The sequence below is a fragment of the Plectropomus leopardus genome, chromosome 17 (assembly GCF_026936395.1).
Source record: "Plectropomus leopardus strain MGB_pleo_1.0 chromosome 17, ASM2693639v1, whole genome shotgun sequence".
In the NCBI taxonomy this organism is placed as follows: Eukaryota; Metazoa; Chordata; class Actinopteri; order Perciformes; family Serranidae; genus Plectropomus; species Plectropomus leopardus.
The window spans coordinates 32,224,136-32,247,579 of NC_142192.1; the positions used below are offsets into that span (position 1 = coordinate 32,224,136).

Below are 23,444 nucleotides of genomic sequence, written 5' to 3' on the forward strand. Positions count from 1 at the left end.
TCTCTGTGCACGGCCTCCTGGGTAATATGACGGGACGGTTACATATAAACAAACGAGAACAACCAGGGGAAAGACTGACGGTGCGACTGAAGGTTATAAGATGTTGTCTAAACTAAAAGCGTCCCCCCCCCAGGCCTTCAGTCATCAAGCAGCACAAACTGCCAGCTCTGTGTGTGTGTGTGTGTGTGTTTCAATATAAATGTGTGTGTGGGGATGCTAAATGATTGATCAAAGGATGCCTTTGTGTGGGCACCTCGTGGTGCTAATGCATCATTAACACAGCTGGTAGTATGACCCAGCTCTTCTGAGAGAGCCGGGCTATTTCCAGCAGCTTTCTCTTAAGCTTATAGAGATCCAAATCTCACCCGCGTTATATAAGAGTTCTGCGAAACCTGCCGAAAGGACGACATGACTGGTTTTACCTCAGGTTATTTTAGCTGGCCCTTTTACAGCAGCGAGGGGGGGTGGCTTTTTTACCGGTAACTGCAGTCTGTAGGAATTACTGACATGGGACTGAAATTACAGACAGAAACAGTCTGGGAGAAAAATCGCTGCCTCCTGAAAGATAATCCGTCCTGACGGAGCTGGAAGTAGGTCTGGGTGATCCTCACAAAAGCAAACATGATAGTTTAACACAACTACCTTAACACTGATGACTCCATGATATCTTATCAGAGAAACATCCATGAAAGAGGATTTTCCCTTTTTGGACAGTTTTCTCTCGAGCCAAGTTTGGGACAAAATGTCAAAGAAGATATCCAAAAATCTAAAGGCTGTGAGATTTAACATACTGAGTAAGTGAAGAGGATCATTTCTCTTCTCGGCTGCTTCCCTCATCACAAACTTCTCATTTTCAGCTCTGGTGAAGCTACATCTATCGATGTGCGATGTGTCGTAGAAATGGAGACTACACATTAACTTTTGTAGCTTCGACGATGGAAATCGCGTAGAAGCTAAAGAAGTGTGACTGTTCGGCCTGGACTGCTGATCCATTGTCAGTAGGCGGGTTTCTATTAACCCTCAAATTGCACAAATTGAAATTGTGAATATAAAATACACCAAATGGAAACAAAACTTACAAATTTTTGCAAAAAAAGTTTTTAGGTTTGCATTAAGTGGTGTTTCAGCCATATTTTGCAAAACTGCAATGAAAACGTTTCTTTCTCATTTATAGGTCACATGACATTCTGAAAAAAACAAAGGCGCAGTATGCACGGACCACGCCCCCAGGAAGTGTGAAAGGCTCTGATTCAAATTTTACATAAAAGTGGAATTACGTCGTCTGAGTCATTCACGTGACGCCCACTGGCAGAAAAACTTTGCATGCGTTCATAATGCTTTATGACTATGTTCATAAACACAAATAATGTACACTGATGAACTTATATCAACAGTCATAAAACATTATAAATGTGACTAATAATAAATTATAAGTGCCAAGTGTCTTTTGGATGCTCTTGCCTTGTTATAAATTAGAGGTTGATTGATGGGGCTTATAATGCATTATAAATACCTAAACTCACACATCAGCAATCAGCTGTAGTAAGGACTCATAGTGTGTTATAACTGCCCATGCTGTATCATAAGTTATCACTGTGTGTGTTCAGTAAAGTGAGGTACATATTGACACATTTATCATAATGTATGCTTCATTATAATGTTTTATTGTTGGTATTAAGTGTAATCATTTTCATGCATCTATGAGAATCTATGTCGCATCATAAGTGATTAATACCTATCGTACACTACACTATTATGAAAATACATTTAAAAGACTAAAGTTTGACACAATATGAGTTCTCAATACAGCTGATTGTTGATGTGTGTGTGTGTGTACTTGTGTATAGGTATTGATAATGCATTATAAGCCCTATCATTCAACCCTTAGTTTATTACACCTCAAGAGCATCCAGAAGACACATTTATAATCGGGTTTTAATCCCAGGTACATTTAAACATACAGGTAATTTGACTTGGTGTTTTGGTGCAAAACAATTAATGTAGAGGAAGAATAAATATAGTAACTTTAAAAAGAATCAGATAAAAATATAGAAGCAATATAAAAATCTAAAATGAAAGTATAACACGAAACTTCTGTACAAAAGGTGCAATGGAGAAATCATACAGTTGTGCAGAAATTAAAGTTGTGTTTTATGACTGTTGATATGGTGCATCAGTAAGCATTATGTTTGTTTATGAGTATAGTCATAAAGCATTATGAATGCGGCATAATAAACTATGAGTGGCCTCATAATGCATCATAGATGTGGTCTTCACAGACAGTGTTATAGATTTAAAGTCAGTTTAAGGTGAATTTCCTTCCTTTTTTTTCTTGTTACTGTAAAAATGCTAATCAGCATTCCTGTACCAGACAGTTGCTGAGGGTGTATGTAATTCCACTAAGGACCCTCCTAAAGAGGTCCCTGAGTGGGCCCTGGTGCCCCACGTTGGGGACCACAGGCCAAGGCCAAATGGCACTTTAAGCATTAGATAACGTGGAAGCGCTAAATGGCAGCGGGGAGCAGTGGAGCTAAATGACTGATGGATCTTGTGAGGCAATTTGATGTGCCGATGAGAACAAAGCTGGCTTTTCATTGGCAGAGAACCTTGAGAGAGAGTTTTGGGTCTCGGGTGATTGGCTGGATAATTGGAGCGCCGCTCTCAGCCTCGTGCAGACGGCTGCCGTCGAGTTAGCCAAACTCTTGTATCGGCGAGTATCTCAAGGTCAAGCCTGCGGAGCTGAATATGAATGACATCAATCAATCTATTCATCCCTCCGTCGCTCCATCGTTAATGTCTTATCATCCAGCCACTCTTCCTCCTTCGGTCCTGACTGCACATCAGTGGAGCAGCTCTGTATGTTCACAGAGTGTGGAGGAAAATCGACGCTCACAGAGATGAAAAACTGTGCGTGATGGAATTGATAATCTTTTTTTTTTTTTAGATAATTATCTGTCTTTTATAGCTCTCTATTTAGCTGCATCAGATCTTTAAAAAAGCAATTTCAGTGTTTTTACATTAACAGAAATGCTTTATATTAGAGCTGAAACCAACTTTTTACTCACTGATCGTCAGAAAGTTAATTATTTTGGGAATAAAGTAATTGATTTTCCAAAAAAAAACAAAAAAACAAACTGGTTTCATCTTCTCTTATGTTAGGATTTTGCTCGTCTTATTATTTTCTTTGATTATTTCTTTTAAAGTGAGATAGCAGCTACATATCCATAAACCAACCGTTTGTCTTTATACGAATGAAAGAAAACATACATCTTAATAATCATAATTATATATTCACCTGAAAGGACTGATTTCTATTGACCTCATACTTATACACATATGCATATCACTACTTCTCTCCACATTTATTTTCATTATGTAGATACACATACATTTTTGCACATATCTTTCCATCTACACGTTGTTAGTTATTTCAATTAAATACAAAATAAATAATAATAAATTAAAAATTAAAAATAAATTTTAAAAACAAAAATAAAACAAAAAAACAAAACACTCACTGAGAAAAATGTTCTCATCTGGGTTCTTTTTCTTTTTCCTGTTGCAGCTGTATCTACTCTGTCGTCCCTCATACAGTCCAGTGTAACAAGAAGCAGATCACTTCAAAATCTGCACTGATGAATCGAAGGATTCTCCAATTTCTGCGCTCCTTCATATAAAATCTGATCTGATTGGCGATATCTACTTTTGCAAAAGTTCTATGAAATCTGTCAAGTTCTTATCATCACATAATTTTGGCCGTCACTGTGGTTGATGATCTGAAGCAGTTTATGTCTCAGAGAGTTGATTTTAATACTGAAGTGAAAAGAAAGTAAACCTCAGAGGTAAAACTGCAAAAACAAACATTATTATTATTATTAATATCATTAATCTATAATTTTTTGTTTTGAATGTTTTTTTAATAAATGTTTATTTATTAATTTGCATTCATATAGATTTTATGTGTAAAAAAAACAACAACAAACAGACAAAAAAACAAAACAAATGGAAACACTAAAATCAGAAAAAATACAGTTAATTAAAATATATTCAATTTTTTTCTGTGACCTGAAAAAAATCAGGCAACATTAAAAATCGCTAATTGTCCCTGTATCCTATTGGTATAAGGATATATGATGCAGGATTTTTTTGCAGAAAAAAAAAATTATAAGCGCATTTATCTTAAAGTCTCTGCACTCTGAATTTGACATTACAGGGCTCAGGTGAGGTCAGGCTTTATGAAAAGGTAGCGAGCAGGTGTCAGACTGTAAGCAGCGGCCATAGGCACGGTGCCATAAAACTGCAAATACAATGAAGTGAAACACCAAACAAACAAAACCAGACGTCACTCTTGCTGGTGAACAGACAACACTTCCTGCTCGGTATAGCTTTAAGATGCTGACCGTGTCACTGCAAAGTCTCTGACTCGGGTCCTTTGTTTGTTCTCATCCCTCATTTCCTGTCACCTTGCTACGCTCTCCTGTCCAAATAAAGATAAAAATGCCTCCACAGAAAACACTACACTGACTCACTGTGATGCTCAGGTTGATGGCAGGAGTCGATATCTTTTTTCTCTCCTCTTCTTAGAACAAAATTCCTTGTTCCTGCTCTTGTGTGAAAATATTTATAATAAAACCAACTTTTTTAAGAACTTTTTTATTTTTTATTACTAGCCTCTCCGTGTATGTCTGACATTATAAATCTGCTGCCAGTGTGGGATTATTGTGAAGCGATGAAGCCTGGATGTCATTTTAATTTCATTTTCACATTAGCTTTCATTTCAGCTGTTGACATTTAAGTAAATAAAAGTGTGTGTGGGGGGGGGGTCTGAATTTTGACAAGCGTGTGACGCCGCATCTTATGAGTAGATACCAGTAAACAAAATGATAACACACACACACATGCACTCACTCACACACACACACACACACACACACACACACACACACACACACACACACACACACACATATACACACACACTCGCCAGGGGGGGTCACAAGTTAGGCAACACCACCCCACTGAAGTGAAATGTCTTAAAACTTGAATCATGTTTTACACACTAGAAATCTGGACTCACACTCATGTATGAATATCCATGAAGAGACACACAAATATGCTGACTCACACACATACACACACACACACACACACACACACACACACACACAGACACGGACACACACACCAACACACACACAAACAAACAAACAGACACACACAATCCCCCTGACCTCCAGCTGTCATGACGGACAAACACACACAGTCACACAAACACCCACCGGCCTCACATGGCCATGGTTTAGGAATGCAACACACACACACACACACACACACACACACACACACACACACACACGACACTTTATCAATTCTCCCTCTGCAAACTGTCTGCCCCCCGCGACCATGAAATATGAATGAAATACAATTAGTAGCTTTAAAGAACTTCATCAAGGCCAAGGTCTCCGTCCACACACACACACACACACACACACACACACACACACACACACACACACACACACACACAGATACACACACACGTGTGCCCGTGTGCGCGCACACACACACACACACACACACTGAACTGTCAGACAAGCAAATAAATAGATAAATAAATAAATAACACCGTCCTTGGACAGAGCGACCAATCGTGCCTCACAATGGCTCTACATCTTAACAAATATTGACTTTTTTTCCGGAGAGATAAAACTTTTTTTTTCCCTCTCAACCCGTTAAATTTTTCTGTCTCGGAGCACGCCGCTCTGCCCTCGTGACTCCCCCTGCCATCCCTCCACCCTAAAATTTAATGGATGCAGTGACTCATTAAAAAGTGAAAGGGGGTGGGGGGAGAAGGGAGGTGGAGGAGGTGGGGGGCAAAAAAATTAGTAAAGAGAGACAGAGAGAGAGATAGAGACGGAGGGAGAGCGGCGGTGCTTCATTTCCATGGCGTTACCATGGCAACAGCAGCGCAGGAGAGACGGCGAGGTGCCCTTCTGCCGTCGCAGCGCCTCGCCGCCGAATATTAACCAGGCCTGTATGCTCAGGTGCTAATTAGGGAGAAGAGGAGGGGGAGGAGGAGGTCAGGAGGGAGGAGGAGGAGGAGGAGGAGGGGACGAGAGTGAGAGAAAGGAGACTGAGAGGAGAGGTCAGGAAAGGGGGAGCGGGCGGAGGAGGTGAAATAAAAAAAAGACACAAGAGGCGACAACAGTTAGGAGGAGAGAAGGATGGGAGAGGAGGTCAGGAGGGGGCAGAGGATGGAGAGGAGGAGGAGAAGTGGGAGCAAGGAGAGAGGAACAGGTGGTGAGGGGAGGAAGAGGAGGAGGAGCAGAGGTGAGGGAGAGGTGAAAAAAATGAAAAAGGAGTAGGTCAGGGGTAGAGGAGGTGGAGGGAAGGAGAGAGGGAGCATGAGAAGAGGAGACAAAGAAAAGGAGAACGAAGAAGAGGAGGAGGTGAGGATTTAGGAAAGAATGAGAAAGAGAAGAAAGTCAGAAGGAGGAGAGGGAGGGAGGTCAAAGAGGAAGGAGGAAGGAGATTGACAAGAGGGAGGAGAAGGGGACGAGAGTGAGAGAAAGGAGGGTAAGAGGAGAGGTCATGAGGGAGGAGCAAAGGAGGTGAACAAAAAAGACAACAGGAAGGAGGAGGAGAAAATAGGGAGAGAGGAGGCCAGGAGGGGGCAGAGGATGGAGAGGAGGAAGAGAAGTGGGAGCAAGGAGAGAGGAACAGGTGGTGAGTAGAGGGAGAGGAGGAGAAGCGGAGGTGAGGGAGAGGTGAAGAGCAAAGAAAGAGGAGGAGGTCAGGGGGTAGAGGAGGAGACAAAGGTAAAGGAGGTAAAAAATAGGTAGCAACAGAGAGGAGGCGCAAAGGTGACGAAAGGTGGAAAGAAGAGGTCAGGAGGGAGCAGAGGATGGAGAAGAAGAGAAGTGGGAACAAGAAAGGAGGAACAGGGGGTAAGTGGAGGTGAAGGAAAGAAACAGGAGGTCAGGGGGTAGAGGAGGAGCAGGGAATGAGAGAAGGAGCATGAGGAGAGGAGGAGACAAAGAAAAGGGAGATTTGGGATGAGACGAGGAGGAGGAGAGGATTTAGGAAAACAATGGAGGAAGGAGAGAAAGTCAGTAGGAGGAGGTAAAGGGAAGAGGAGAGGGAGGGAGGGAGGTCACAAAGAAGGAGAAAGGGCAGCAAGAGGACAATATGTGGGGAAAGGAGGAGAGAGGAGGTAAGAAGGGAGCAGAGGGTGGAGAGAAGGAGGAGAAGTGGGAGCAAGGAGAGAGGAACAGGTGGTGAGTGGAGGAAAAGGAGGAGGAGCAAAGGTGAGGGAGAGGTGAAGAGGAAGTAAACAGGAGGAGGTCAGGGGTAGAGGCAGAGGAGGAGGGATGGAGGGGAGGAGCATGAGGAGGGGAGGTGACAGACGAGGAGAAACCAAGGCTTTCGGAAAAAATGGAGGAAGGAGAAAAGGTCAGAAGGAGAAGGTGGTGGGAAGAACAGAAATAAGGAGTAGAGGGCAGCAGGAGGACAAAAGGTAAAGAGAGGAGGTCAGGAGGGGACAGAGGAAGAGGAGAAGTGGGAGCAAGGAAAAGGGAACAGATGGTGGGAGGAGAAAGGAGAGGAGGGGAAAAAATGAGAAGGTATCATAAGGGGTGAGGAGGAGAGAAAAGAGATAATAAAAAGATAAAAAGGAAGGGAGGAGAGGGAGGAGGTATGGAGGAAACAGGAGGAGAGGGAGAGGAAAGACACACAAGGAGAACTTAATAGAGGAAGACCATATGGAGAAATGAGGAGAGGAAGGACACACAAGGAGAAAAGAGGAGGAACACATATGAGAAGAAGAAGGAGATAATGATAAGAAGGACAGAAAGGAGACGTCTGATCGGGGGAGGAGAGGGAGAACACAAAACGAGAACTGAGAAGAGGGAGGAGGTGGAAGGAGAAGAGGAAGGAGACATAAGGAGGATGGACACAAAAGAAGGAATGAGTAAAGAAAGGAGATAAAGAGAAAAAAAGGAGGAAAAGAAGGAGACATAAGGAGGAAGTATATGTACAGAGATAAAAGGAGAGAAGGAGATAAAGAGAAAAAAGAGAGGAAAGGAAGCAGACACAGCGAGGAAGGAGGGGAGGAAGGAGTATTTGGGGAGCGCCGTCTCCTCGGAGCCCGTCAGGTCGATCTGTTCTGCTCTGAGAGGTCAGAGGAGGACAGCGGAGGTGAACGAGGGAGAGACGGAGGAGAGGCGAGACAAAGGAGAGGAGGGAGATTAAAGGGGGGAGATGAAAGGAGGAGTACAGAGGTATAGAGAGGAGGATGGAGGGATGAGAGGAGGCGAGACAGAGGAGGTGTAGAAAGAGAACGAGTCGGGTCAATAAAACATGCATGAGCTCGTCGCTCTGCGTGTGTGTGCACGTGTGTGTACATTTGTATGTGTGTATGTGTGTACATTTTTATGTGTGTTTGTTCATCTGTGTGTACACTTGTGTGTGTGTGTGTGCATCTGTGTGTACATTTGTGTGTGTGTGTGTGTGTGTGTGTGCATCTGTGTGTACATTTGTGTGTGTGTGTGTCCTTTTACAGGTGTCTTCCTCTCCTTCACGTGTGTTCATCTATACGTGTGTGTGTAGTCTTGTGCGCATGTGTGCGCGAGTGTCTGATGTAGCCTCCCGTGTATATGCGAGTCCTCACGTCACGTGTCGGCGTCTCCGAGTGTACGCGTGCATGACTGTCTCCATATGTGAATGTGTGTGTCTTTACGTGTGTGTGTGTGTCCTCAGCTCACACCGACACGCCGTCTCCATCGGGCCGTGAGCTGCTATAAGCCTGCAGAGACTCACGCTTACATTCAGCTGTATATAGGTCAGAGCAGCCCGTCCACGCTAACAGTCGCTGCGCCGCCTCACATCATCTCACACCACATACATGTCGACACCTCACACCACATACATGTCGACATCTCACACCACGTACATGTCATCATCACACACCACATACATGTCATCATCTCACACCACATACATGTCATCACACCACATACATGTCATCATCTCACACCACATACATGTCATCATCTCACACCACATACATGTCATCATCTCACACCACATACATGTCATCACACCACATACATGTCATCATCACACACCACATACATGTCATCATCTCACACCACATACATGTCATCATCTCACACCACATACATGTCATCACACCACATACATGTCATCATCACACACCACATACATGTCATCATCTCACACCACATACATGTCATCATCTCACACCACATACATGTCATCATCTCACACCACATACATGTCATCATCTCACACCACATACATGTCATCATCTCACACCACATACATGTCATCATCTCACACCACATACATGTCATCATCTCACACCACATACATGTCATCACACCACATACATGTCATCATCACACACCACATACATGTCGACATCACACACCACATACATGTCATCATCTCACACCACGTACATGTCATCATCTCACACCACATACATGTCATCATCTCACACCACGTACATGTCATCATCTCACACCACATACATGTCATCATCCCTGTTATGCTTTTTGTTTTTTTTTCTTTTCTATACTTGATAGTTTTCAACAGGTTAAAAACGTGAATATGTGCTTTTCATAATTAAGCTATAAAAAAAAATACAAAAAATATAAATACATTAATATATTTTCTAATCTAATTGAGTTAACTTTTTAACCAACATCAGTCCTAATCATAAATATTAAATATTCTTTCATTGTCAGAATTTTAACCATTTGAATACCAGGTTTTTGTCATGAGGCCACTGTGTTTTTAGTTAGTGTTTTTAGTTTTGATGATCACAGCCTGGAAAATGTTAATGATTAGCAGCATTATTGATTGTGACAGAGCACCTCGTGGAAATAGCACGTATTTTCTTCCATATGCAAAATATGGTTAAGAGAAAAAAAAAGATGTCATCAGGTGGAAAATAGTCAAAATGACAAATTCAGAGTCAAAAGCCCAGAATGACACCCAGAAATAATACAAGTCCTGTTTTTCTGCTCTGATGGCTGTGGGATCAAAAATGTCAGTTTGAATGGGTTTCTATGGAGCATTTTGGGACCTGAACAGTCTGAATGTAACTATTTAGTTTCCACAGTGTATTTTAGACTTATTGTAGGAGCTGAGCTGCAAATTCACTGATTACACTCAAATATACACTCTTGCCAAAATGTATGGCATATTCACGGCCAAAATTATCAAAAAACGAAGAATGAAAAGCGCGAAAAATGAGGCAAACAGTCCCTGAGAGTTAAGTTAGTAGAGTTACTGTTACTGAGAACGTATGCACTCAGCGTCCTGTAAGGCGCTTTGGATAAAAGGTTCCACCAAATGTCACATTTTAATGACAAGTTAAACCCTTTATGGGGATTTAGTGAAAGGACTCTGAACTTTCTAGAAATCATTTTATTTTTGGCCTGTCTTTTATAGGATAAGCTCAGCCATAGGCTGCTGATGGAAGATTATTCTTGAGGGTTTTTTTTGCACGGTATACAGCAGGGACTTGTCTGTTTTTATATCCACACCTCACTTACTCTTGTAAAATATGGACGTGTTTTGTTTTAAATGTGAGTTTAAATTGTCACAATATTGAGTTTTTGTGTGAAACCAATAATCACAACTGTTAACTGTCACCTCAGCGTCTCGCTGCACAAATAGACTTCTCTCATTATTCATGCTGCACACTTTTAAACCGCACAAAGTAAATAAAATAGCTGAATTCATCATTTATCGTCCCTCATCTCAGAATTATTCCCCTTCACCACGCTGAGCTGCATCCATGGCTCTACATATATACATGAGAGCTTCCTGCACCTCATCACAAATGTAATCTCATTTATTCACCTTTCTCTAACCAGCAGAGCTCATTTGAGGTCGGAGACATATTTCGCAAAAGAGACAAGCATAAAAAGTTGCAGGCAAATGATGTAAAATCAGGCAAAACTCTCAACAGATCTGGCACTAAAATGCAGCTAAAACAAACTAAGAACAGAGAGAATCCACTGAATTCTGCCAGTGATATGAAAATTTAACTAATTTGGAGAAACATGAACAACATTAAGACCATAACAGTCCAAGTTCAACGTCTGGTGGAAAAAGTGAAACCTGAAAAATGTTATAGCAGAGTTGTTCTAGCAGCAGACTGATAACCATGGCTTTAAAAAGGGTGAATAATTGATAGGCTATGAAATTAAAAAAATGAAAAAACATTATACAATTAAGGAAAATGCTTACAATGTGCAACCCTAAGATAATTATACTGTACTGCTGTTGGAGCGCAGAGTGTACTCTTGGCACAGACGGAGCAGAAAAGTGAAACTAGATAGTGAAAGTGAAACCTGACTGTTAAAAGGTTACTTTCAGTTGCCTCTGCAGCAGATGCCCCCTTATCCATCGATCTGATCGGCTCTGATCGAGTCGACAGAACATTTATCCTCCCCGCGACTCAAACTCAGCAAACTGCTGCTGAGGAAAAAAACAGCTCATAATGAGACCTGCACAATGTTCACGGACCCGCTAAAACTTCCAAATTTAGAGAGGGGACACAGAACAAAAATGAAATAAAAATAACACAATGTTTCTTGACCCTGGCACAATATGAGCTATAACTAACTACAAAAAACACGCACAGAGACCTAAACCTCGGTATTGCTTGTGGTGACGATGGACACCCGGATCTTGTGATGACGAAAACGGAAGCAGTTATAACAAAAATAGCAAACCTGGGACCATAGGCTGTATATAAAGATGGCCGGCACACCTCCACTTACCCCGCTATGCTGACCTGAGCAGCTCCATTGAATGCCAGCACACAGATTGGCTGTCGCAGCTGTCAATCATGGCGGAAAAGCCCCCTTTTGTATAATTTAATAACTCATTAAAACCGAACTTATAAAAACAAACACTCGAACAAACATCAGGGTGATGAGAACGACCTTCAGTGACAGAAACCGTCTTCAGGAAAGATGTATTTAGTGTGTACTTTGAGTTTTTAGTTTAGCCTATGCTCATGGAGGGGCGGGCTTTATGACCTATACTGCAGTCAGACACCAGGGGGCGAGCTGGGGGAGCTGTCATGTCGTCCATCTTTATATGCAGTCTGTGCCTGAGACAAGAAGAGCGCTTCATCTGACCTATCAAACTGAAAGCAGCCTTTAGTTGTCCACATACTTTTGGCCATGTAGTTTATAACCTTAAGCACTTGATAAGTGGCACTTATTAGAAATGATACATAACCTACGTGAAAACGAAAAAAAGTTCATGATGGAGCCAGACTCGAGCTAATGAGCCCATATCTCCAAGTAAATTCAATCAAGTAATTTAATCATCTGAAAAAACGTTCCATCCGAGTGTCGTTGCCTCAGTTTTTACCCAGGACTTCCCTTCGACTCGCTCACTCAGATATTACAGAAACATCGCTGACTGTTTCCTCCCTGCTGCTTATTTGTGCGATCGCAGCTCGAGGAACTCCGGCTTCATCTGCCACGGCTCTCATTGTGAGTGTCTCCGGATGAGAACGCCTCAAATGCAAATGTAAATGTAAATAACCGTCCAGCGATGCTACTTGTGCGCATAAAAGCACCGCTGGGGGTGTAATGCATTCTTTTGCGGTGAGGAGGGAAAAAAGAAAAGGCTTCCTCCTCTCTGTCTGAATAGGCAGGATGGGCCACCTCGCCGAAGAGAATTCCATTAGTATTGGTTTCTGTGGAGGGTTTTACTGTCACATGGGCTGTAATGCTGCCTCAGAGGGCCTTTACGGCCTGCCAAGAAACATTTCTGGAGCCGGCTGTGGAGGGAGCCCTGCTGAGGGGGGAAAAAAAACGCTCAGGACTCCACAAAAGGACTTCTAATAAACTTTTATCAGTCACAGTGCTTTGCTCCAGACCAGATTTATTCTTTCACGTTACTCTATTTCCACTCTGTCTTTTATGGCGGCTTTTACAGCGCTGTGGGTCTGGAGCTGAAGCCGAGCCACGGCCACGCCGCTTATGTACGTCCGCAGGAGAGCAGCGGGAGGAATGAGAGCCAAATCACCTGGATGATGGAGATTTATTACACATGTTTTGGTTCTGATTTAAAGTCTGATTAAAAACCTAATTTGGCTGAGAATCTGTGCAGGTTAGAAGTTATCTTATGGTTTGTGGCAGGGACATGCACACACAGACATCAGGTGGAGCTCATGCACCTGGCCTTAGAAATAAATAAATAAGTAATAAATAAATAAAAAAGAAAGAAAGAAAAAAATTATTATGACAATAGGGCTTAAAAATTCCATTTTGTTTTGCCCTTTTATCTGTCCTTCGATTAAAATTATTTTAAAAATGTTTTTATCTGTTTATTTATTTCATTTGCTTTTTTATTGCATGTCTTGACATTTCTTAATTAAAAAGAAGCTTTAAGCACTTTAATTTCTCATCTTTGTACCTTATTATAAACCTTATGTAAAGCACCTTGACCTGTCTAATGTAATAATTAACTCTGAGTCCTCACATTTTATACACAGAGTACACACACACACACACACACACACACACACACACACACACACACACACGAAAGTTAAGAATAGGAATACAAGTTTACCAACAGCGGGAAAAAAGTGTAATTTATAATGTACTTATTAAACAACCAGGCTTAAATTAGCCTTTTAACTTCAAGATTAGAAGAGTGTTTGCGGCAGGTGCGTGCACAGATGGAGATCAGGTGGAGCTCAAGCATCTGGACTTTCGGCCTTGACTAGATATTTTTGCAAGAATTAAATAAATAAATAAAAATTATGATGATAATAAGGCTTCAACATTGCACTTTTGTTTTGCCTATTCATCTGTCTTTTTTATTATTATTTTAAAAATAATAAAACTTTTTATCAGTTTTATATTTTTATACTCTTATTCTTCTTCACCTGCTCTTTAAAATATTGATTACAAAGAATTTTTAAGAACCTTAATTTCTCATATCTGTGTCTTAAACCTAATTATGTAAAGCACCTTGACCTGTCTCTGTGAATAAAATGTGAGGACTCGCCTTGAATTATCATGGAGTACCTGAGTGCTTGCAATAAATAAATACTTTCTTTTTTTGTTTAATTAAAGCTTAAAATGATAATTTTAAGTTAAGAATAAAAATGCAAGTTGGCCAACAAATGAAAACAAATGTAATTTAAATGCATTTACTGAAGAACCAGGATAAATTAGCCTATTGAAACACAAGATGACAGTCAGAAGAAGTTATCTTGTGGTTTGCGGGACACAGGGACACAGACTGAGATCAGGTGAAGCTAAAGCACCTGAGGTTTTGGCCTTGACTCGCTGGTGTCCTTGCTGCGTGTCTTTGTTTTTTTTTGTTTTTTATTTAGATAATTTTTTATACTTTAGTTCTTAAATTTGCATCTCAGTTAAAAGCATGTTGCATACCCGACAACTGTGCTGGAGTCAAGCTCCTGCACTGTCCCTCTTCTGCGCCGTTTTAAAAGGAAACGCTTCTTGCATGAAACTTTAGTCGCGGTTTGGCGGCGTTTTAACGTATGAATCCGTATTCCAGAGTGTAATCTTTGTGATATTCTGTCTATTGGTCTATTGTTAAATATGTGTGTGTCTAAAGACTTCCAGCATGCTCATCACTTCTTTTTTTATCTTTTATCTGTGAAAGCAGTGAGGAAGAGCTAAACGAGGGCCAGGAGCACGAAAAAAGAAAAACAAATGTACCCCTGTGTGTATATTGATTGAAATTCTGAATATTTTACTTTCCAGACTTTACCTTTTAACAAGTTGCAGAGTTTGTCTTTGCTCGCGTTAACTCGCATCAATATCCAATTACTCCCCGAGACATTTGGGTATTTTTTGGATTTGATTGGCTGCGTGTGAGCATATTTTCTCATTGGCAATAACTTGGACAAGCTCTTATCTCACTTATGAGAAAACCTGAGAGAGATGCGTGCCCGAGATTAGCCGGGATGCTGAGGCACGCACACACCTTATCTTGTTTACTGTTGGGCCTCTGCAGTCTGCCTAAGCTCTGTTTCCATGGTAATATTAGGATTACTACATGCCCAAATACTCTGAATATTGTTAATTCGTGTATGAATCAATCAGATATTGCCGATGTTTTGATTGCATTGATTTCTGGAAGAGCTTGTTTCCCGTCTCCCTCGCCTCCTCTCTGCCTTGTTTTCCTCGCGTTATTTTAAATTCATTATTATAGGAACTTTTTTTTATCATCCTCCCTGAAGCTAAATGCTGCAGCTTTCTCTCCTCTCCTCCTACAAACCCTAATCTTGCACAAGAAGGTCAAAGGTCAAAGTAGGCATTCACTGGCTGGCAGAAGGGCCCTCGAGCGAGCAGGTTCGCCCATATCGGGGGCGTGAACCGAGCGCTCCGGTGGAAGACCCTCTCCACGCTCCCCACTCAATCTCAAACAACTAACCGGGGGAAATCAAAGTTAAATAAAGAAAATGAAAGGAGAATAAATAATCACCGGCGAGCGGGGCACCGAGACGCATCTCAGCGAATCTTATTTGGATTTCGGGGTGGGAAAACGGGGAGAGAAGAGAGACGAGAGCAATTAGGAAACAGAGAGGGAGAGCTGGGGGGAGAGTCGCGGGGGAGGGACACAGGGAGGAGCAGCGAGGAGGAGAAGACAAATTGAGAAACACGAGGTCGGTGACACACACACACACACACACACACACACACACACACACACACACACACACACACACACACACACACACACACACACACACGTTTGCTCTTTTCCACTCAGTTTTATCATTTTAATGTGGCCGGCTGCTCGTATCAAACACCCGCACACACTGACGACCAACGAGCCGCAGCGATGTACGATATTTTACTCGTGTCGTTATTTTTCGAACGTTGTTCAAAATTCATTAAAAAAGTCTGATTATTAGCGTCCGTCATCCCCACATCGCTATAGACGGGGTTCAAAACCATCAAAATTAAAAACAAAGAATATTTCCACTTTGACGTCCCCAATTTGTCCTTCTGAAATAAACTAATTAAAAGAAAATTAAATACACAAAAGGACAAAAATGATGACAATAGGGCTTAGAAATTGCATTTCTGAACTGAAACTGCACTTTTTAATTATTTTTTAAATTTATTTATTTATTTGATTTTATTTTATTATTTGAACTGAATTGAATTTAAACTAGTATTCTTCTTATTGTCTTTAAAATCTATATTTTATTTTACTTTTTTAAAGTTAAATCATGGTTCTCATGGCCTTGTGAAACCTCATATAGCCTCAAATCATATTTTTCTGGCCTGGAAAAGTAGCTGTCGATGTAACGTAACTCTAATATGCGTCGATGTGTGAGAGCGTTTTGTTTATTAGCGCCTTTGTTTTCTCATTGGCAAAAAAAAGGTAAACACGAGTTGTTTAAATTGTATTTTGAAAAGAAGAGCTTCAATTAGCCTACTAAACCATACATTTAAAGTTTTTATTTTTAATTTTTAAAACATTTATTTGTATTAAATTTATTTATTTTTAAATTTCAAACATTTTTCTTCTGTTGTTGTTTCTACCTGTCATTCAAAATATATTCATTTAAAAAGTTTGTGCACTTCAACTTCTCTTGTTTGATTTACAATGAAATTGGCTTTTCATTTTGCCTATTTTTGTCTTTTTATTAAATTATTTTTTATCTTAAACTTCTTTTTGTTATTCTTCCTACCTGTCATTCAGAATTTCATGATATAAAGAGAAGTTTTGTGCACTTTAACTTCTCTTATCTGTACCTTATTACACAGCTGCCTCTGTGTACAAAAAAAGCAGCATTTCAACAATAAGGTCAAAACTGCTGCAGGGAATATTCCCGTTTCTGTACAAAACTAGTTTTAAATCCAACTAGAAAGTCAGAGTTCAAAAATGTTAAATATGTCTGCTGTAAGAGAAGACTCCCCGAGTAAAACATACTCCACAGAAAACACACTTCATGAAACCTCAAGGTACTTGAAAGTTTTGATACTTTATACACCATGCAAATTTTGGTCGTTTCCATAAAAGCTCAAAGTAGAGAGACTAAATGTGTCTCCGTATTTCTCTCTTTTTTTCACTATGAGGATTTCCATTATAGTATTTTTTCTTTCCTTGTAGTTAAAATATTTCTTGACGCTCCAAACATTTCAACTTACTTGTTATCCTCCGAGCTTTCTCCTGGCCTGGTGTCAGTGCGGACGACCTGCTCGACTTTTCCGCGGCCGTCTCCTGACTCCTGAGGAAGAACAAGAGGCGTAAAATGTTTCGACACGACAAATAAATAAGATCTTGTGTTGAGAGCTTTATCCTCAAACTGGCTTCTTTCTTCTGCATTCAGGAATGAAACTTCAACTGCAACACTCAAAAAAACCCCCAAAAAAACATTTATTTCGTTATCAATTAATTCGTATCAATTAATATGAGCTGCGACGAGGAGTCGATTCAAATATTTTTTGTAGATTATCTAAATAATTGATCATTTTATCTAATTTTCAGGAAAATGCCAAACACAGAAAGCTTCCAGCATCTATAACACCATCATTTGCTGCTTTTCTTTGTTTTATATGATAGTAACTTATATTATATATTATATTATATACTTTATATTATTGGGTTTCGAACTGCGGGTCAGAAAAAACAACACATCTAATGAGATCACTGAGGGCTTCGGGAGGTTGAAATGGGTTCGGGTTGGGGTGATTTCTCCTCATGTTTAAATGACCAAATGATTACTCGAAAAAACATCTGTTTATTGTTTTCTATTTTTTTTCTATTAATTTTAATTAATTAATTCTATTTCTATTAATTGCCAATTATCGTAAAAATGTAATGAATCTTCTAACTAGCTAAAATGTCACAAATTAGTGAGAAATGCCCGTTACAATTTCCATAAGACTGAGGAGATGTCCTAATATGTCCCAAAAAAAAATAACAATAATTAGTTTACTAAAGAAGGGAGTTTATCGGATTATCAGAGTTGTATATTTTTGTCCATCTTCTAAGTTATTTTGAACAAATTTCCCAAACATTTCCATGGAAAAAAATTCAAAAAGTTTCCATGATTTTTTAAGTATGGATATAGATTTTTTAAATTTAATTTCTCTTTTACTTTTTTAATTTTCTTGCTCTTCTTGCCCGCCATCTGTCAAACACATTAGGTTCAAGCTCTATTTAAATGTAATTTCAGCTAGCGGGCAGACGTGACGGGACAGAACACCGGAGAAAATACGTAAACTATGTGATGATAAAAAAAAACACATCGACGCGTATTTGAGCTGCGCTACATCGACAGCTTCAGAAAATAAACTGACTGTTACTGCAACAATTTATCACACACAACAAAACCGTACAACTCTTCCAAAAGTTTCATTATTTTTTTTAACTAATTTCATGACTTCTGTGCCTGGAAAACTATTATAACTTAACCCTTTGAAGCCTGAGCACCGTGGCTTGATTTCTTTCTTTCAGAAAATGAAGGCAGTGAGCAACTTGGACCCCAAAAAATAGCAAGAAATTTGTAAAACGTTACAAGAAATTTCTCCAAAACTAATCAACAAAAAAAAAATAATAAGAAAGTGACCTTAAGAAAGCACCAGAAATAAAAAGAAGAATATATGAAGCTAATTTTTTTTCTGTAACATAACTTAAAATCTCTAAAATCGCTCTTAAAAGAGTAAAAACTATAGTTTTCTGTACATTTTTTTCTATTTTTGATATGTAAAAACCCCCAAAACCTAGTTTTCAGGTCATTTTCTTGTCACCTTTAAATATTTTTTTGCAGTTTGCAGAAACTTTTCTTACAAAGTTGCTCATTGTTTTTTCTTCATGTTTTCAAAAGAAATCAAACCAATTTTCACAGGTTTAAATGCGTGTGATAGGGCCAGTCCAGGTGTTAAAGGGTTAAATTTGGGATTATACTGCACAAGATGTGTTCGTAAACGAATGATTTGGTATAGTTTTTGTTTAACGTGAACCTCTATGACGTCCATCCATTAATATTTTTTCTCTGTGTTCGGATTATTCATTTACTCTGGAGGAATGTGCAGAAATTTCCTTCACAAATTTGAGGAAACACAAGGTGAGAAACCGATAAACAAAGTGTGATTTTGGGACCAAAGTTTTCCTTTAATGTTTCCAAACAGCGACGTCATTATCACCAAACTGCTCTTCACCAAATTAGAACCAGAGTCCGCAGAGCTTGTTAGGAAGATCACATGTAACGCTGACGAGCTGCTGCAGCTGTGGACACACCAGGCCCATTTTTAAGGTGGAATAAAAATCTTAAGGCAGCTGGGTCACATTCTGCTCTGCGGGGAGCGCCGTCATTAAAAGGGCCAATCGCAGAGACTTTTACCGTCCCGCAACACAAACCAAACGCAGCACACCTGCGGGGCAGCGACCGAGACGACCATCAACACGCATGACTTCACTTCCTGAACAGGTGGCTTTAAAGCGCTCACCTTCTGCTCCGTCGTGGAATAAAAACAAACAAAAACACGTTTTTTTTTTAGCAGCTGAGCGGTAAAAGTGGGAGCGACAAACCGACCTTCATCACATGAAAACAGGCTCGAAATAACCGAGAAACACCTGAATATATGAAGGAAATACAACATCATCTTCAAAACAAACAACAACAAAAAAGGAAACATCTTAGTTCAGAGACCTGGAAAATCTATTCGTCACCCATCTGTATCAACTCTGAATTTGACTTATTTGTCTCACTTGCCAACTTAAAGAGCATTAAACACAAAACTATATATATAATAATTTCTAATAAATATATAATCAATTGTGGTGATTTCCATTATCAGATAATTGTGAATATCGTGTTCAGCAGCGCCTTAAATAGGCTGCAGTGCGACCAACAACCAACCAACTGCTCACACGAAAGAGTCTGCAGCGTGTGGCTGATATTGCACTTTAAAGGTTGATGTTGCCATGAAGTCATTTTATACATCACGCATGGAGCAAGCCGCGATGCATCGAGCATATTCCATTTATCGCCAACCCGTAAGTACCTCATACAACCAGGATTTAGGCCACAGGATGTGCCCACCTATCAGCCAAAGTACACAGACCTCATCAACTATCACTGCACCACCGCCTAAAAGTTACAGCTCAAAACCAAAAGTATAAAACAAACGCAGCTCCAAAGTGAAATTTTCAATCCCAAAAGACCAGAGCTTTAATTCTTTAAAAACCCCGTGTATCACTCACACACGCGTCTTTGGTATCTGAACAGAACAATAAAGTTCAGGTGTGTGTTTGTAACGACGAGTACGCGGGGGTTCAGGTTAATGAGGTCAATGTTCTCTGAGAGCACACTTTGTTTTGTTGTTTTTAGGACGGCGGCAGTACCCGGTGTTCTCCGTAATGAGCCTGTTAACCTGCTCTGGAAATGTTTGATTCCCAGGTGTCCGCGCCGACGCCGGTGCTGCACTCTGCCGCTCGGGGTTTTGAGGTTTGTGAGGCTTCCTCTCGCGGTTTGGGCTCGCCGCAGCTATTTTAATCAAAATAAAGTGATTATGAATATGCAAATCGAGTCATTTACTAATTGTCGCAGCCAATCCCTCCTAAATGAAGCTGAAATTTTTCGGGGGGAAAACTCATTTTGAGCCAAGAATGAACACTGCCTGGACGGTCAAAGGTGCAAAGCTGCTGCAGACCGTGTGTCCGTCCCCGCTGAGTGTCCTTGAGCTGGACACCAAACCCCTCCTGCACACCCTGCGACCTCCGACCCCTCCGCTCAAATAAAACAACAAAGGTGATCACTGTGAGCTGAATTCGCCATGAAATAATTTAAAATATTTTCACTGCAGCTATAAAAAAAATCTAAAACAGCCCGCTGAGTCTCTGCTAACGTCACGGACGGACTTTATTTACTGAGCGGTTTGTGTGATTTTGACCAAAAAACGGCAGGCTGCACACAGCAGAGGACGGCCCTCAACGGTGGCTGGTTTTAATCATACACACACACACACACACACACACACACGTGAGTAAACACACACCAATACACACACACAGGCAGGGAGGCATTGAGAAACACAAGCATGTACACATTAATATGCATGCACGGGCAATGAGAAGCACGCAGAGATGATGCTCACACACACACATGCACACACACGCACGCACGCGCACGCACGCACGCACACACACACACACACACACACACACACACACACACACACACACACACACTAAGCTGCCCATTCTAATAGGCTAAGCTTTACTCCATTTGGTTAAATGTTTTGTTAAAGACGAGATACACCAGAGGAAGGAGGGAAAGAGGGGAGGAAGTAAAGAGAGGGATGGTTTAGGATGGACAGAATTTGGGAAGATAGGAAGAAAGAAAATAATGAGAGAAAGGAGGGAGGACAAAGATAGGAAAGGAGTGTTAAAGGGAGAGAAAAAGAAGGGAAGAAGGAGGAATGATGAAGGAAGTAAGGATGTGATTCAGATAGGAGAGAGGACTGGAGGTAAGGGAAGGAGAGAAGGTGTCAGGAAAAAAGGAGGGATGGGGAAGAAAAACTAAAAGGATGAAAAAGGGGAAAGGGAGGATTGAAGGCAGGGAGGAGATGATTCAGATGGAGAGAAACGGAAAGGAGGAAGAGAAATAGAAGAAGTAAAGAAGAGATGAATCGAAGGAAGAGGAAGACGAGACTAAATCAGATTTTGAGGGAGAAATTAAGGATAAAGAGGTGATGAGACAGAGGGAGGGAGGAAAGTAAGGAAAGAGGAAATGAATAGATGATTTCGGGAGTGTGAAGGAGGGAGGATCAAAAAGGAGAGAAGAGGGGAGAGGATGGACAAAAAGGAGGAATGAAGGACAGAAATTGAAAGGAGGAAGATAAATTTTAAGGATGGATGGAGGAGGGATGTAAGGAAGATGAGAGGAGATGTAAAGAGGAGGTGAATAGAGGAAGAAAGTAGAAAAGAGAGGAGTAATTAAGGAGTGAGGAGAAGAAAGACACTGAAGTGAATTGAATTTTAAGGAAAGAAATGGAAGAAGGATAGAGGAGGAGGTGAAGACTCGGAGGAGTGAAACTGAAGAAGGGAGGACTGGAGAGAGGGAAAAAGGAGGAAAGGAGCTTGAAGGGAGATATGAAGAAGGTAAAGGAGGAGAGGAGGAAAGCAGAAGGGATAGGAGGGGTAATTGAGGAGGGAGGGAAGGAGACGAGACAAGAGAAGGAGGAGGAAGGGAGGAAGAAAGAAGGAGAAAAGGAGTGGAGGAGATTCAGGCGGATAAGAGGGAAGGAAGTAAGGAGGAAGGAAGGAGGAGGAAAGGAGCTGGAAGGGAGAAATGAAGGACGTAAAGGAGTGAAGGAGGAGGGCAGAAGAGATAGGAGGAGTAATTGAGAAGGGAGGGAAAGAAGGAGAGACAAGAGGAATGGAGGTAAAGAAGGAGACTGGACTGAATTTAAGGAAGAAATGGAGGAGGGAGGGAGGAAGAAAAAAGGAGGGAAGGAGGTTATGACTGGTGCAGAGGAAGGAGTGAAGGAGGGATAGCCAGAAGAGGAGTAGAGGGAGGGATGACCGGAGTAACTGAGGAGGGAGGTAAAGAAGGAGAGACAAGAGAAGGGGGAGAAGGACAGGAGGGAGAGAAGAAGACTGGACTGGATTTAAGGGAAGAAATGGAGGAGAAAAGGAGGGGAGGAGGAAGGACTGAAGGGAGTGAAGGAGAAAGAGAAGGAGGGATAGACAGGAGAGGAGTGGAGGGAGGGACAACAACTGGATCAAATTGGACTGACGGGAGTAATTAAGGAGGGAGGGAAAGAAGGAGAGACAAGAGACGGACAAAAGACATGATGGTAGGAGGAGAAAGACAGGAGGAGAGAAATGGAGGTAAACAGGAAGAAGAGCAGATTGGACTGAATTTAAGGAAAGAAATGGAGGAGGGAAGGAGAAAAAAAGGAGAAAAGGTTATGACTCAGGTGAATGAGGAAAAAGGAGGTAAGAAGGCAGAAGTGAAGGAGGGAGAGAAGGAGGGATAGACAGGAGAGGAGTAGAGGGAGGGACGACACCTGGATCAAATTGGACTGACGGGAGTAATTAAGGAGGGAGGAAAACAAAAGACAGGGAGGAAATGATGGAAGGACGGGAGAGGACTGGAGGAGGAGGAGGAGAGAAAACGAGGCTTTGACTCGGATGGAGAGGAGGAGGAGGAGGGAGGGAGTGAAGGAGAGCAGGTTTGTCACGAGATAAAGTAAAGAGGAGTAAAAGAAAAAAAGAGAAAAGGAGGGAAGGAGAGGATTACCGGAGCAAGAGGAGAGGAACGGAGGGAGGATTAGAGGGAGAATCGAAGTAGGGAGGGAAGAAAAGAGGTCTGTCACGAGATAGAGTGAAAGAGGAGCGAGAGAAAGAGGAGGAAGGTGGGGGAGAAAGAGAGGAGGGAT

General features: G+C 41.1%; 1 protein-coding gene across 3 annotated transcripts in view; it reads right to left on the bottom strand.

Moving 5' to 3' along the window:
• The window catches only part of LOC121938107 (zinc fingers and homeoboxes protein 2-like), a 146,015-nt gene that overhangs the window by 35,222 nt on the left and 87,349 nt on the right, over positions 1 to 23,444 (bottom strand). For 2 of the 3 annotated variants that reach the window (XM_088089942.1, XM_088089943.1), the window contains exon 3: positions 17,202 to 17,281. The gene's annotated coding sequence lies outside the window, so the exon portion shown is untranslated. Of the gene's footprint in view, positions 1 to 17,201; positions 19,752 to 23,444 lie in introns of those variants that run through there. The other variant, XM_088089945.1, reaches the window with a different exon arrangement.